Genomic DNA, 15000 nt, shown 5'->3' on the forward strand with positions numbered 1-15000 from the left:
AATTCTTTTAGTGGGTCTTTGGAGGCTAATAATTCCTTCACCACGTCATTATAATTCCATTTTACTGTTTATTGCAAGGGGCATTCCATAAAACATTAAAGTGTTTAAGAGATCATTTAATTCTGTGATTTGTCTAAAAAACTGATGTGGGCACTGGTTACGGTCATATAGATGAATATGTAGTGTTGGTATTTTGGTGATGAACTGAACAGCTCTGCTCTGAAGGACTGACTGCGTTCACAGTCGCAGCAAGAGAGTAATCTTCCTGCTGCATGGTCGAGATATTTTCCCACTGGGCCCTTCCTATTTTTTCTGAGAGTCTTTAAAAACACATCCTCTGCACTCTTAAGGCCACAGTGCTTTCATGTGTGCGTGTGTGTGTGTGTGTGTGTGTGTGTGAGTGTGTCAGTCACTTGTCTGGAATCTATCCTGACACCCAACATTATGGGTTCTCTCTGGTCTTCCCATCTGAACTTCCTTATGCATATGCATTGCTAATAGACATAAATATAATGTCATCTTTTATGATTCTGAATTGATGTAATAAATCTAAATATTTAAATTACATAATTTGTGTCGAATTTGCATCAATGTCCTATCCAAGAACCAAATCAAATTCAAAACAAATACCCAGTTCTGCATATAAATATATTTTAGTGAATTAGAACTGGCGAAGCGAATCTGATTGAGTTTGGATTTGAATTCAGATATAACAGTACAGATGGAAATTCCCAGTAGAATATTCCAGATTGGGATAGGGATTCTGCTGTGATGACGCCGAACACACAGGGGCCACCTCTGGTTGCTGTGGACATAAACACGGCCCTCTCTGCAAATATTTGCTGAAAGAATTTCATAAATATTGCGACATCAGATGCGCCGCAGTCTGACCATGAGAACTTCTGGCAGCTAAGGCACACACACGCACATATGCGTGCGCGCATACACTCATGCACGCATACACACACACACACACACACACACACACACAGAGACCACACGCAAACACACACACACACACACAAACACACACACACACACACACACACACACACACACACACACACACACACACACACACACACACACACACACACACACACACACACACACACACACACACACACACACACACACACACACACACACACACACACACACACACACACACACACCACACACAGTGTCTAGAGCATGTCTCAAATGTTCTCCAGCCTCATCAAGACAATATGAAGGCATAAATCATTTAACAATCACATGCACATATGTATTATACAACGTGGCATTCTCCCAAGGCCCATGTTCTAGTGCAGCCAGCAAGAAATCTGTCTGGATTCCCCCCCCCCTCTCTCTCTCTCTCTTTCTCTCTCTCAACAATTTTTCTCTCGCTCTGGCTCTCTTTTTTGCTTTCCCCTCCAGCGAACAGGACTGTCAAACAGATATAAATAGCTGTTATTATATGGAAGGGAACAGCAAGCCGGGCTCCTCAAGGGGGCGTCGTCGTCGGCGCTGCTGGCATGGCAACCAAGTGTCATCAGAACACTGCAGCCACTGATGGCTGGGCCATTGTGACATCACCGCCCTGCAAAGATGCTGGGTTCACAGCGAGGCTAACAGACACTGGCTCAGTCTGCGGCGGCAACCCAACTACACCTCATGTTCCCCACACTCACACCCAGGTCGCTCAGAGCCTCACCCCAGCCAATACACATCTGTCCACACAAGTGCAGTTCAGAGGGAATATTCAAGAACATGCATTTACATTTATTTAAACCGATTTTAAACAGCCTTTGGGCTCTTAAGTATGAGGTCCATGGGACATTGACCTCCTGTGTGAGTGAACCACACAGACATATTCAGATCTTTTTTTTTTTTGAAATAATAAACAACTGAAGGGAATGTTCTGAAAAGCTGCACCCAGATCCACTCCAAACAAACACGACTGTGAGATGCAATCTCAATATGTTCCGGCCCCGGTTGGGAGTATTGACCCAAGCAGCTTGAGACAGGGACACAGCTGAGCTACCTCCGACCGCTCTGGATTGTAGGGCTGGGCTCTTTTGCTTCTTCCTTCTTTCTGCATTTCTTCTCTGATTTTTGTCTGTCTTTTATTCCCTATTTCCAAGCGTGTGGAGGCCTGGGCCTGTGTGTGTTTGTGTGTGTGTGTGTGTGTGTGTTTGTGTGTGTGTGTGTGTGTGTGTGTGTGTGTGTGTGTGTGTGTGTGCGTGTGCGTGTGTTTGTGTGTTTGTGTGTTTGTGTTTGTGTCTCTCTGTGTGTGTGTGTGTGTGTGTGTGTGTGTGTGTGTGTGTGTGTGTGGCTGCTGACGCAGAGCGATCTGGCCACAGTCAGGCAGGTGCTGAGGCGGCCGTGTCGCTTGGGGAGGGGAGGAGAGGGGAGGAGAGGGGAGGAGAGGGGAGGGGCCCCCCCACTGAGATGGATCTTTTCAAATGTGGCTGGAGCCGGCAGCCCACTGACGCACGTCCAGCGCCGTTACCATGAGGCTGCCAGCCATAAAGCCAGTCATCCTTTTCACACCTCCAAACTCTCTCTCTCTCTCTCTCTCTCTCTCTCTCTCTCTCTCTCTCTCCAATTCTCCCCCCCTCCCTCCCTCCCTCCCTACCTCTCTCTCTCTCTCTCTCTCCCTCTATTCTGCCCACCCTGCACTAATCGCCACATTAACGAGCCGGTGTCGTCAGCAGGCCTTCTGTGGGGCCCAGGGAGACACCACCCAGTCCCTCTGCCACGTCACCGTCACCCCCACCCCCACCCACACCCAAACACTCACAGGGAGGGAACGAGGGGAAACACGAGCCCTCCACACTCCTCTGAACACCGTCATGGTGTGTTATACCCAACATCCCCCTGTCACTCGTGTCACTCAGGCCACAGGATCTGGACTCGATCTGGCACAGATGGATCAGCTGCAATCAGGCTGTGGTGTCAAGAACTTTTTCACCTTAAGAACGATCGATCGATAGATAGATAGAGAGATAGAGAGATAACTGGATAGATAGATAGATAGATAGAGAGAGAGAGAGAGATAGCTGGATAGATAGATAGATAGATAGATAGATAGAGAGAGAGAGAGAGAGAGAGAGAGAGAGAGAGAGAGAGAGAGAGAGAGATAGATAGATAGATAGATAGATAGATAGATAGATAGATAGATAGATAAACAGATAAAGGCATGATAATGTTTTTATCTTCTTTCACTTTGGGTTTTACAATGCCTGTACGAAAGTCCTCTCCTCTCCCCCTATAATGTTCCACTCAGCTGTCTTTCACCAGCAGACGAGCGCTGGTGCCGGTGAATAGTGTAGCCGGCACGCTGTTAGCTCCCTGCATTCGAGCAATGGTGCCGGTGAATAGGGTAGCGGGCACGCTGTTAGCTCCCTGCATTCGAGCAATGGTGCCGGTGAATAGTGTAGCCGGCACGCTGTTAGCTCCCTGCATTCGAGCAATGGTGCCGGTGAATAGTGTAGCCGGCACGCTGTTAGCTCCCTGCATTCGAGCGCTGGTGCCGGTGAATAGGGTAGCGGGCACGCTGTTAGCTCCCTGCATTCGAGCAATGGTGCCGGTGAATAGTGTAGCCGGCACGCTGTTAGCTCCCTGCTCGAGGTGAAGAGGCTCTCTACTCAACTAAAGGGCCCTGGTGCTATTCAGCTTCATCAATACGGGGATTCCTTTCCTCATAGGAGCTCACCTGACACTGAGCCACGGCCCATGGGTGAGATGTGGGTCAGATGTGACGGAGTGTTAACTGCTATCTGAGGTTTCTAGCGGTGTCCTTCTGCCAGTCTCTATACTTTCTGAGCCTCCATTATGCTGCTGTACAATAGGCTGAAGAGACGGCCCTGAAGCAAGCTGCTGAGCTCACACACACACACACACACACACACACACACACACACACACACACACACACACACACACACACACACACACACACACACACACACACACTCACACACACACACACACACACACAGACACACAAACTCTCTCATCTACAAGCACACACACACATCTACTCTCCCATATCTACAAACACAGACATACAGACAGACACACACATACCAAACAGTATACGCACACACACACACAGACACACAAACTCTCTCATCTACAAGCACACACACACATCTACTCTCCCATATCTACAAACACAGACATACAGACAGACACACACATACCAAACAGTATACGCACACACACACTCACCTATCATATCATATTTCACATATTTACACACACACACACACACACACACACATATATACACAGCAGTTCACCACTCTTCATAGGTCTAGACCTGAGTCTGTGACAGCATCTAAAGCTCTGGGCCCGTTAGGCAACGCCACTCATAGGCTCAAAGGACCGTGAGGAAGCGGCAACCTAAACAAACACATTCTATCTTTAAAATTCTCCGGTTTTATTGTGGTGTTGTGTTTAGTTTCCATTGTTTCACGTCCCTGGTCCCGTATGGGCCATAGCCCCTGGTCTAGCTTAACTTTAATTATTATGCACTTTACCATACATCCTTCATCCTACACTGTACATAGCTGAATTGTATTGTTTGTAATGTCTGTATATATTGTTTGTAATTATTGTAAATATGTGAGAGCTGCAAGATCCCAGAATTTCCCCACGGGACTAATAAAGTATTTATCTATCTTATCTATCTATCTATGTATCTATCTAGCCTCAGAGATTGAAATAAAAATTCAGAGGCTTTTTCCCACACACCGGCGTTTTACAAAGTGGTAAAATGCTCCAGTAGACTCAAAGGCACGAGAAGGAGAGGATGAGAAGAAAAAGAGAGAAGAGAGGAATGCGAGGAAGAGAAGAAAAGAGAGGAGAGGAAAGCGAGGTAGTGAAGAAAAAGGAGAAGAAAGGAAGCCAGGAAGAGAAGAAGAAGAGCGAGAAGAAGAGAGAGGAGAAGAGAGGAATGCGAGGAAGAGAAGAAGAGAGAGAGGAGAAGAGAGGAAGCGAGGGCTCTGGAGCCAGCGCGAGGTCAACTGAGTGGGAGGAGAGGGCACTGCACCAGGGCACGTCCAGCCTTAGTAGCATTAGCACTCCATTACAGACGCCCTATGGCAGACCACAAGCCTCCACTGAGAGCATGAAGCACAGAGCCAAGAGCTACATGCTAACGACACAGCACAGAGCCAAGAGCTACATGCTAACTACACAGCACATGACCACGAGCCTCCACCGAGAGCATGAAGCACAGAGCCAAGAGCTACATGCTAACTACACAGCACAGAGGCAAGAGCTACATGCTAACTACACAGCACATGACCACGAGCCTCCACTGAGAGCATGAAGCACAGAGCCAAGAGCTACATGCTAACTACACAGCACAGAGGCAAGAGCTACATGCTAACTACACAGCACATGACTACGAGCCTCCACTAAGAGCATGAAGCACAGAGCCAAGAGCTACATGCTAACTACACAGCACATGACTACGAGCCTCCACTGAGAGCATGAAGCACAGAGCCAAGAGCTACATGCTAACTACACAGCACAGAGCCAAGAGCTACATGCTAACTACACAGCACATGACCACGAGCCTCCACTGAGAGCATGAAGCACAGAGCCAAGAGCTACATGCTAACTACACAGCACAGAGCCAAGAGCTACATGCTAACTACACAACATATGAGCGCTAATGATGTGCGTCAGTGACACGCAGCTTGTGTTGTTTTGATTTCACGGGGAAAAACATCTTGTATGTATCAGAGAAGTGCATCTTCCGCAGCTTTATGGCAGAGATGGGTTCACTTAACAAAATTATCAAATATCAGAAGCCAAAAGGGATGTGATTGTGTAATATATATATATCCAAAAGCACACGTTTGTAGCCAAAGCACTTGAACTACATATAAGAACACAATAAAATAACAGTGAAAGACAGTAAAACTTCAAGAAAGATCAACACTGTAGTTCTGCTACCTTCAGCTCATCTTAGACTTTATAATGACCTTGTGATGTCAACAGAAGTGAGTGTTTCATATGACACTGCATATGAACCCTAAGCATTTCCCTCGTAACTGTCTCTATCTGTTTGCAGGAAAAACCTACTTGTTTTTCCTCTGCAGATAAGGTCTGTTCAACCAATCAGACTTTTTTAGTCTTTGTCCGACCTTTATATCCTCTGGACACATCTGACCTTCGTCATGAGCCAATGAGAAGCCGGAGAGATGCGGTATTCTGCAGACCATGCAGAGGGCAAGGTAAACTGATAAAGTCAAGTATTGGTTTTCAAAAACTATTTCAACACAGTCACAGTTGACCCACATCTGAAATGCAGCGGCCTATTCACTCCTGCAATACGGCTGTGATCAAAACAAGAAAACATCCCGACAAAGAAAAGATACAAAAATACAGTTACCCTACAGTTCAGGTTGTATTTCATGGTATTTTCTGTATCTTAGTACACAAAGGTCATATCAACTGGATATGAAAAATCAAAAAAAATGTGTGTTTAGTGGACATTTAGGAGAGTCACTTTATAATCTTTCTTTCTTCTTAGAGGAACTTTTAGCATTTCACTGCATTTTTCTTTTTCATTTTTTTTTTTTTACATTGAATTACTAAGTGCCTGCAATAAGGATTGGCTTGAACAGAGAACAGAATGAATCAAAGATGTCTCATAAAATAGAGGCTTAAGAGATCTCTGTAAAGGACAGACACATGCACACGACACACAGGCAAAGATTGACTGGAGATAGATCATGATCCAGAGAAAAAGGGAAATGTTTTTAAAGTTCTTAATGGAGCTGAGCAACTTCAAATGGGGCCCGCCTGCTATTTCCTGTTTCATAACTGTTTGCCCGTTTTTACGCTCTCATGCAGGGCCTCTGCTGACTGATTTTGGGGCCACTCCAGTGGACAGCGACCACACAGACCCACTGTGTTCATCTGAGCATCGCTGGCATGGCAGTAAAGCACAAAAAATATTGTTACGTGTTATTGTTACGTATTATTGTTACGCATTATTGTTACGTATGCTAATGTTACGTATGGCCTATCGTTACGTATTATTGTTACGTATGCTAATGTTACGTATGACCTCAGTTACAGAGCCAGGGCTGGGGCTGTGTGTTGAGGAGGTGCAAAGCGGCTGCTGGGGCTGTGTGTGTTGAGGAGGTGCAGAGCGGCTGCTGGGGCTGTGTGTTGAGGAGGTGCAGAGCGGCTGCTGGGGCTGTGTGTTGAGGAGCGAAGGGTTGGATAGGGGCCCTGGAACTGACTGGACTGTGTGTTGAGGAGGAGCAGAGCCAGGGCAGAGGCTGGGGCTGTGTGTTGAGGAGGTGCAGAGCCGCTGCTGGGGCTGTGTGTTGAGGAGGAGCAGAGCCAGGGCAGAGGCTGGGGCTGTGTGTTGAGGAGGTGCAGAGCCGCTGCTGGGGCTGTGTGTTGAGGAGGTGCAGAGCCAGGGCAGAGGCTGGGGCTGTGTGTGTTGAGGAGGTGCAGAGCCGCTGCTGGGGCTGTGTGTTGAGGAGGTGCAGAGCCGCTGCTGGGGCTGTGTGTTGAGGAGGTGCAGAGCCAGGGCAGAGGCTGGGGCTGTGTGTGTTGAGGAGGTGCAGAGCCGCTGCTGGGGCTGTGTGTTGAGGAGGTGCGCTACAGAGCCGCTGCTGGGGCTGTGTGTTGAGGAGGTGCAGAGCCAGGGCAGAGGCTGGGGCTGTGTGTTGAGGAGGTGCAGAGCCAGGGCAGAGGCTGGGGCTGTGTGTTGAGGAGGTGCAGAGCGGCTGCTGGGGCTGTGTGTTGAGGAGTGAAGGGTTGGATAGGGGCCCTGGAACTGACTGGACTGTGTGTTGAGGAGGTGCAGAGCCAGGGCAGAGGCTGGGGCTGTGTGTTGAGGAGGTGCAGAGCCGCTGCTGGGGCTGTGTGTTGAGGAGGTGCAGAGCCAGGGCAGAGGCTGGGGCTGTGTGTTGAGGAGGTGCAGAGCCGCTGCTGGGGCTGTGTGTTGAGGAGGTGCAGAGCCGCTGCTGGGGCTGTGTGTGTTGAGGAGGTGCAGAGCCGCTGCTGGGGCTGTGTGTTGAGGAGGTGCAGAGTCAGGGCTGGGGCTGTGTGTTGAGGAGGTGCAAAGCGGCTGCTGGGGCTGTGTGTTGAGGAGGTGCAGAGCCAGGGCAGAGGCTGGGGCTGTGTGTTGAGGAGGTGCAGAGCCAGGGCTGGGGCTGTGTGTTGAGGAGTGAAGGGTTGGATAGGGGCCCTGGAACATGCATATAGTATACAGGCCGTGGAAGGGGAACAAATGGGTTGTTTCCCATTGGCCAAGCCGAGCCAGGCTGTGCCGAGCCAAATTGCATTTCCATTACAAGCTGAACGACACCAAAGTGTGCCGTGCCACGTTCATTATGGACCCTCTCCTGACCACACAGGGTCCGCCTCCAAACATTCCTTAATGGCGTCAAAGATGCTAACTGTTGTAGGGTGACCAGACGTCCTCTTTTCAGGACCTAAAACCCTCCTAAGACCCTCCCCCACAGCCAAGTGTCTTCTTTTTCTCAAACTCAAATATGGTCACCCTAGTAGATAAACTGCCCATCGACATTTCTATGTATTCTCTCATTGTGAAAAGCAGCATAACCAAGATAGATTGTCTGGTCAAATAACATTAGTATCTGTAGAACTCGCGGGCTGGCAAACTAGCCCACATAGTACTAGAAACAGCTAACATTAAGGTTAGCAAGGATTCAGTCCAGGAAATAATGGAACCGCTAAAGAAAGAGGTACTAGCCTGGAAACTAAACAGGTTACCAAACAGTTAACCATACCTAAATACATGTACAGCAACTGGGGTATAAACGGAGGAAACTAACATCACACTTTGCGTTGTGGAGTTCTATGCCTTCACTTTACCGACTTTAATATTGTGAGAACTGAATCCATATAAAATACTCTTTCATTCTTTCACTCCAAGTACATTTTAAAAGACTGATGTTTGAGGAGATGGGAGACGGTTAATACTGAGGAATAGTCTGGTTCAGATTAAAGATGACTCAGGAAAATCTCAGTCCCAGAGCTGCTCCGAACATAAGACATGCTATGAACCTCCTGCACACCGCTATGGTAGTCCTACTGTGAATCACGTGTAGACACACACACACACACACACACACACACACACACACACACACACACACACACACACACACACACACTGTGGCATTACGTGTAGTGGGGTGTGGCAATTTCCTGGAGGACTGGCTGCCACACCACAAGATGGCCGCCAGTCAAACTACATCCCCCACAATGCAGCAGAACTTAACCAGGTGTAGGTGCTTCAGGCACCTACAGTAGTTGATGAAGGAGCCTTTAAGACAGGTGGTGCCTGTTGTGTGGGAGAGAGCCAGAGACAACAGAGCGCACCTGACGTGCGTTTGGAGCGTGCGTGGAAGCGCTTACGGAAGCGCTTGGAGAAGCGCTTAGTAAAGTGCAACAGGAAGGGAGAAGGGTAAGCCCAAGCCTGAAATGACCGGACTGCCCACCGGAAACCGACCGACAAGGAAAGTAGTTGGAAGTTTATGTTTATTTGAAAACCATGAAGGATGAGGTAAAAAAGAAAATTTTGTGTTTGGACTTATAAGTTGTGTTTGAAGAGAATCCTAAGTTGTACCTGTTTGAGTGAGAAACTGAATTCAAAACTCTCTTTTTACTGCCAATTGTGACTGATTCCTCCGTTTACTACACTGCCCACCCTGCAACCTGTTACAATACACAGCCCAAGCAGTCAGGATTCAAATCCTATGTATACTCACACACATAGATACAGTACACATTAGACATAGACAGACATGCAGACATACACACACAAATACGCACACCAACCAATGTGTGTCTCACTCACTCTCTCACACACACACACACACACACACACACACACACACACACACACACACACACACACACACACAGCAGGTAGACAGAGAATCACAGACGCTGCACTGAGAACAATACACTGGTGCAAGCGTTACGTCAGGTTGCCTGGCAACCTCACTCCTGGGTCGCCGGAACGCTTTTTCTTTCTTTCCCCGACAGAGTGGGATTTTCCCACCAACACAACGCAGACAAGAGGACATGTTCTTATATATGTTTCTAAACCACATCAAAACATTAATATCAATCCACAAATCACAATAAAACACAAAGGATCTGCTCTTGTAATACAAAGCCCAACAATCATATCAATCTGGTTCTGACTGCAATACCAATTTAAGACAGTCTGACAATGCGGGAGCACAACTTTTAGAATACCAATGTAGGATAGTAGTCCAGGCAAAATAGCGTTTTACGACAGACTAATTGTAATAGAATTTTTTTCAGCATAGATCATTTCTATGAGGTGTCCAGAACAACACACATCTCAGATTGATGAGAATCAAACATATTTCCTCAACTTGGATTTCTTAGGACTTTTAGTATGTTGTTCTGGACACCTCATAGAAATGATCTATGCTGAAAAAAAATCTATTACAATTAATTCCATTTTTGGCTCCAAAATGGGCTATTTTGCCTGGACTATAGGGACACTCTTATTTTTTAGTTATTATTGTTGTTATTCAACTGCCTAAACCCTCAGAACATTTTAATCATATGAGTACAAGTCCATTCAAAATATATAAAGTACTGAAAGAGTACTAAAGAGTCAAAAAAAAAGTTTACTAAGACATGTTTACATTGAAAATGTATGTCTCGACACGTTGGACTAGTGTGCTGTGTGTGGTCACATGAATAGCACCGGGCTGGAATCTGTGAGAGTGATCCACCTGCTAGAGAGGCGAACAAGAGGTCTGGGGGGGGGGAACTGCTCTGAGTTTATCCGTAGATCTGTGTTTGTTATGGTGACACTCAAAGACACACACACACACACACACACACACACACACTCAAAGACGAGAGGGGAGGAGGGAGGGGGTCAGCATTTCACACCTGTTGGCCTACACATGAAAACAAACATAACCGCCCTGGGTTGCCAAGGAAACGTGTCCGTGTCAGAACAGAACCTACACACAGTCGCTGCAGGAGGGCTGCCACACCCACTGGATATTCATTGGGCGAGACAGGCTGACTGACAGGAGACCTGACCAATTCCATTAAAGCTTAAATGAATGTAATTACCCCAAACTATGAAACACGATGCTGATCTCTATGACTACTTCGCTAAGAAACAATGACCGATGATAATATCTCTATGCCTTAATTCACTGAAAAACTCCTAAGTAACTCATATTCTCCAGGACTTTCCTCGCCATAGCACCGTATCCCCCCCAGACAGTCTCTCGGTAATTTCAATTGTCACCTCTGCCCTGATGCTCTGAGAGCAAATCCCCTCGGAGAGGCAGGGTTGCGCCGAAATATGTGACGACTGCCTTCTTGTGTTAATCAAGAGGGCGCACGTGACCCTGGAGACAGGGCAACAAGCTCAGGTCTCCAGGAGCAGGAGATACATGATATACAATCCATGTCATCTACAGGACCACATTCAGAAGGAAGGTTTATACAATCCATGTCATCTACAGAACCTCATTCAGAAGAAAGGTTTATAAGGTTTATTAAAGGTTTATACAATCCATGTCATCTACACAGGACCACATTCAGAAGATAGGTTTATACAATCCATGTCATCTACAGAACCACATTCAGAAGAAAGGTTTATAAGGTTTATTAAAGGTTTATACAATCCATGTCATCTACACAGGACCACATTCAGAAGATAGGTTTATACAATCCATGTCATCTACAGAACCGCATTCAGAAGAAAGGTTTATAAGGTTTATTAAAGGTTTATACAATCCATGTCATCTACAGAACCTCATTCAGAAGAAAGGTTTATACAATCCATGTCATCTACAGAACCACACTCAGAAGAAAGGTTTCCGTTTCAATACAATGTTTCATTAAAAAAAAAAATCAATACTTGATTATAGTTTGGATGTTTTCAGAGAGTGCCTGATTTGTAAGACATGGTGTCACTGGATATGCAGGCTACATTTGTATATCTATGTATCTTTCTATACATATCTATCTATCTTCAACTCTCTATATATCTATCCCTCTCTCTATACAGTATATTTATATATTTACAATTTTTAATATTTACAATTTATACACATGTCTCTTTCTCTATTCTCAGAGGAGAGCTTGACCGTTAGAACACTGACACGAGAGACAACAAAGCTCTTCACACGCGTGAGCCGGATCAGCACCAAACCTGGGTCAACACCACACCTGGATCAACACCACTCCTGGATCAACACCACTCCTGGATCAACACCAGACCTGGGTCAACACCACACCTGGGTCAACACCACACCTGGATCAACACCAGACCTGGGTCAACACCACACCTGGGTCAGCACCACACCTGGGCCAGCACCACACCTGGGTCAACAACACCATACCTGGATCAGCACCACACCTGGATCAGCACCAGACCTGGATCAGCACCAGACCTGGATCAGCACCACACCTGGGTCAACACAACAGAAAGGTGCTCCCTGGGTCAGCACCACACCTGGGTCAACACAACAGAAAGGTGCTCCCTGGGTCAGCACCACACCTGGGTCAGCACCACACCTGGGTCAGCACCACACCTGGATCCAGCAGGGAGCGGCTGTCATGCTAATGGCAGAGAGATGTCTATACCAAACCGGTCCCATCTGGTTCACCATGTCACCCTGCAGTAACTCTGAAACAACACACCTCTGTGAAATAATTTTCCTACTTTCTCAATCGGCCACTGAGGAAACAAACAAACAAGCAAGCAAACAAACAAACAAACAAACAAACAAACAAGCATTGGGACTGTGAGGGAGTGCTGTGATTGGCCGTGTCCTGGTGAGGTAGGCAGGGCAGGGCAGGGCAGGGCAGTGGTGGGCAGCGGTGGGGGAGGTGGGCAGTGGCTGGCAGTGGTGGGCAGTGGTGGGCAGTGCAGGGCAGTGGTGGGCAGTGGCTGGCAGTGGTGGGCAGTGGTGGGCAGTACAGGGCAGTGGTGGGTAACGGTGGGCAGTGATAGGCTGTGGTGGGCAGTGCAGTGATGGGCAGTGGTGGGCAGTGGTGGGCAGTGGTGGGCAGTGCAGGGCAGTGGTGGGCAGTGCAGTGATGGGCAGTGGTGGGCAGTGGTGGGCAGTGGTGGGCAGTGCAGGGCAGTGGTGGGCAGTGGTGGGCAGTGGTGGGCAGTGGTGGGCAGTGCAGGGCAGTGGTGGGAAACGGTGGGCAATGATGGGCAGTGGTGGGCAGTGCAGTGATGGGCAGTGGTGGGCAGTGCAGTGGTGGGCAGTGCAGTGATGGGCAGTGGTGGGCAGTGGTGGGTAATGGTGGGCAGTGGTGGGCAGTGATGGGCAGTGCAGGGCAGTAGTGGTGGGCAGTGGTGGGCAGTGGTGGGCAGTGCAGTGGTGGGCAGTGCAGGGCAGTGGTGGGCAGCGGTGGGCAGTGGTGGGCAGTGCAGTGGTGGGCAGTGCAGTGGTGGGCAGTGCAGTGGTGGGCAGTGGTGGGCAGTAGTGGTGGGCAGTGGTGGGCAGTGATGGGCAGTGCAGGGCAGTGGTGGGCAGTAGTGGTGGGCAGTGGTGGGCAGTGGTGGGTAACGGTGGGCAGTGATGGGCAGTGCAGGGCAGTGGTGGGCAGTAGTGGTGGGCAGTGGTGGGCAGTGGTGGGTAACGGTGGGCAGTAGTGGTGGGCAGTGGTGGGCAGTAGTGGTGGGCAGTGGTGGGCAGTGGTGGGTAACGGTGGGCAGTGATGGGCAGTGCAGGGCAGTGGTGGGCAGTAGTGGTGGGCAGTGGTGGGTAACGGTGGGCAGTGATGGGCAATGCAGGGCAGTGGTGGGCAGTAGTGGTGGGCAGTGGTGGGTAACGGTGGGCAGTGCAGGGCAGTGGTGGGCAGTAGTGGTGGGCAGTGGTGGGCAGTGGTGGGTAACGGTGGGCAGTGATGGGCAGTGCAGGGCAGTGGTGGGCAGTAGTGGTGGGCAGTGGTGGGTAACGGTGGGCAGTGATGGGCAGTGCAGGGCAGTGGTGGGCAGTAGTGGTGGGCAGTGGTGGGCAGTAGTGGTGGGCAGTGGTGGGCAGTGGAGGGCAGTGGTGGGCAGTGGTGGGCAGGGCAGAGCAGGGCAGAGCGGAGCAGCGTGGGTTGCCGTCTAATCTTACCTCACAAAAACAGCCACAGCCGTGCAGAATGACATGAATATGACCAGATTACACCCACACACAGATATCCAGTCACACACACACACACACACACACACACACACACACACACACACACAGAATCACGCGCTCGTGTACAAATACACACACACACAGAATCACTTGCTCGTGTACACACACACACACACACACACACACACACACACACACACACACACACACACACACACACAGACTTATATACAGAAACACTCACACAAACATACATGCACACACACACACACACACACACACACAGAATCACTCACTCATAAACACACTGATCATAGATTAGTGCATGGACAGGAGGGACAGAGGGACATATTTAGAGATGGTGTCAGACACACCCTGGGGAGTGTGCATGTCTGTTGCCAGGGGGACAGCCCAAACCTGAACCTCACTCAGGAGATACACACACAGACTCACACACTCACACTCTCACACACTCACACACAAACACACACTCTCACACACACACACACACACACACACACACTCACACACACTCTAACACAGGAGATACACAAACTCATCTAATATCAGACCTAAACCTCACTCAGGAGATACACACACACACTCACACACAAACACACACACAGACCTGCAGGGCCAAAGAGCCACACCACTGCTCTTCCTCTGTCTTTTCACATCCAGACAGACCTACAGGGTCACACACACACACACACACACACACACACACACACATCCAGACAGACCTGCAGGGTCACACACACACACACACACACACACACACACACACACACACACACACACACACACACACACACACACACACACACATCCAGACAGACCTGCAGGG

At 48.6% G+C, this 15000-nt stretch overlaps 1 protein-coding gene across 1 annotated transcript in view; it reads right to left on the reverse strand.

Annotated features, from left to right (window-relative positions):
* ksr1a (kinase suppressor of ras 1a) overlaps positions 1–15000 on the reverse strand; it is a gene marked incomplete at both ends in the record, with an annotated part of 46450 nt that overhangs the window by 25708 nt on the left and 5742 nt on the right. The gene's annotated exons all lie outside the window — the stretch shown is intronic.

Source organism: Sprattus sprattus (genome assembly GCF_963457725.1).
Source record: "Sprattus sprattus genome assembly, chromosome: 1".
Taxonomy (NCBI): domain Eukaryota; kingdom Metazoa; phylum Chordata; class Actinopteri; order Clupeiformes; family Clupeidae; genus Sprattus; species Sprattus sprattus.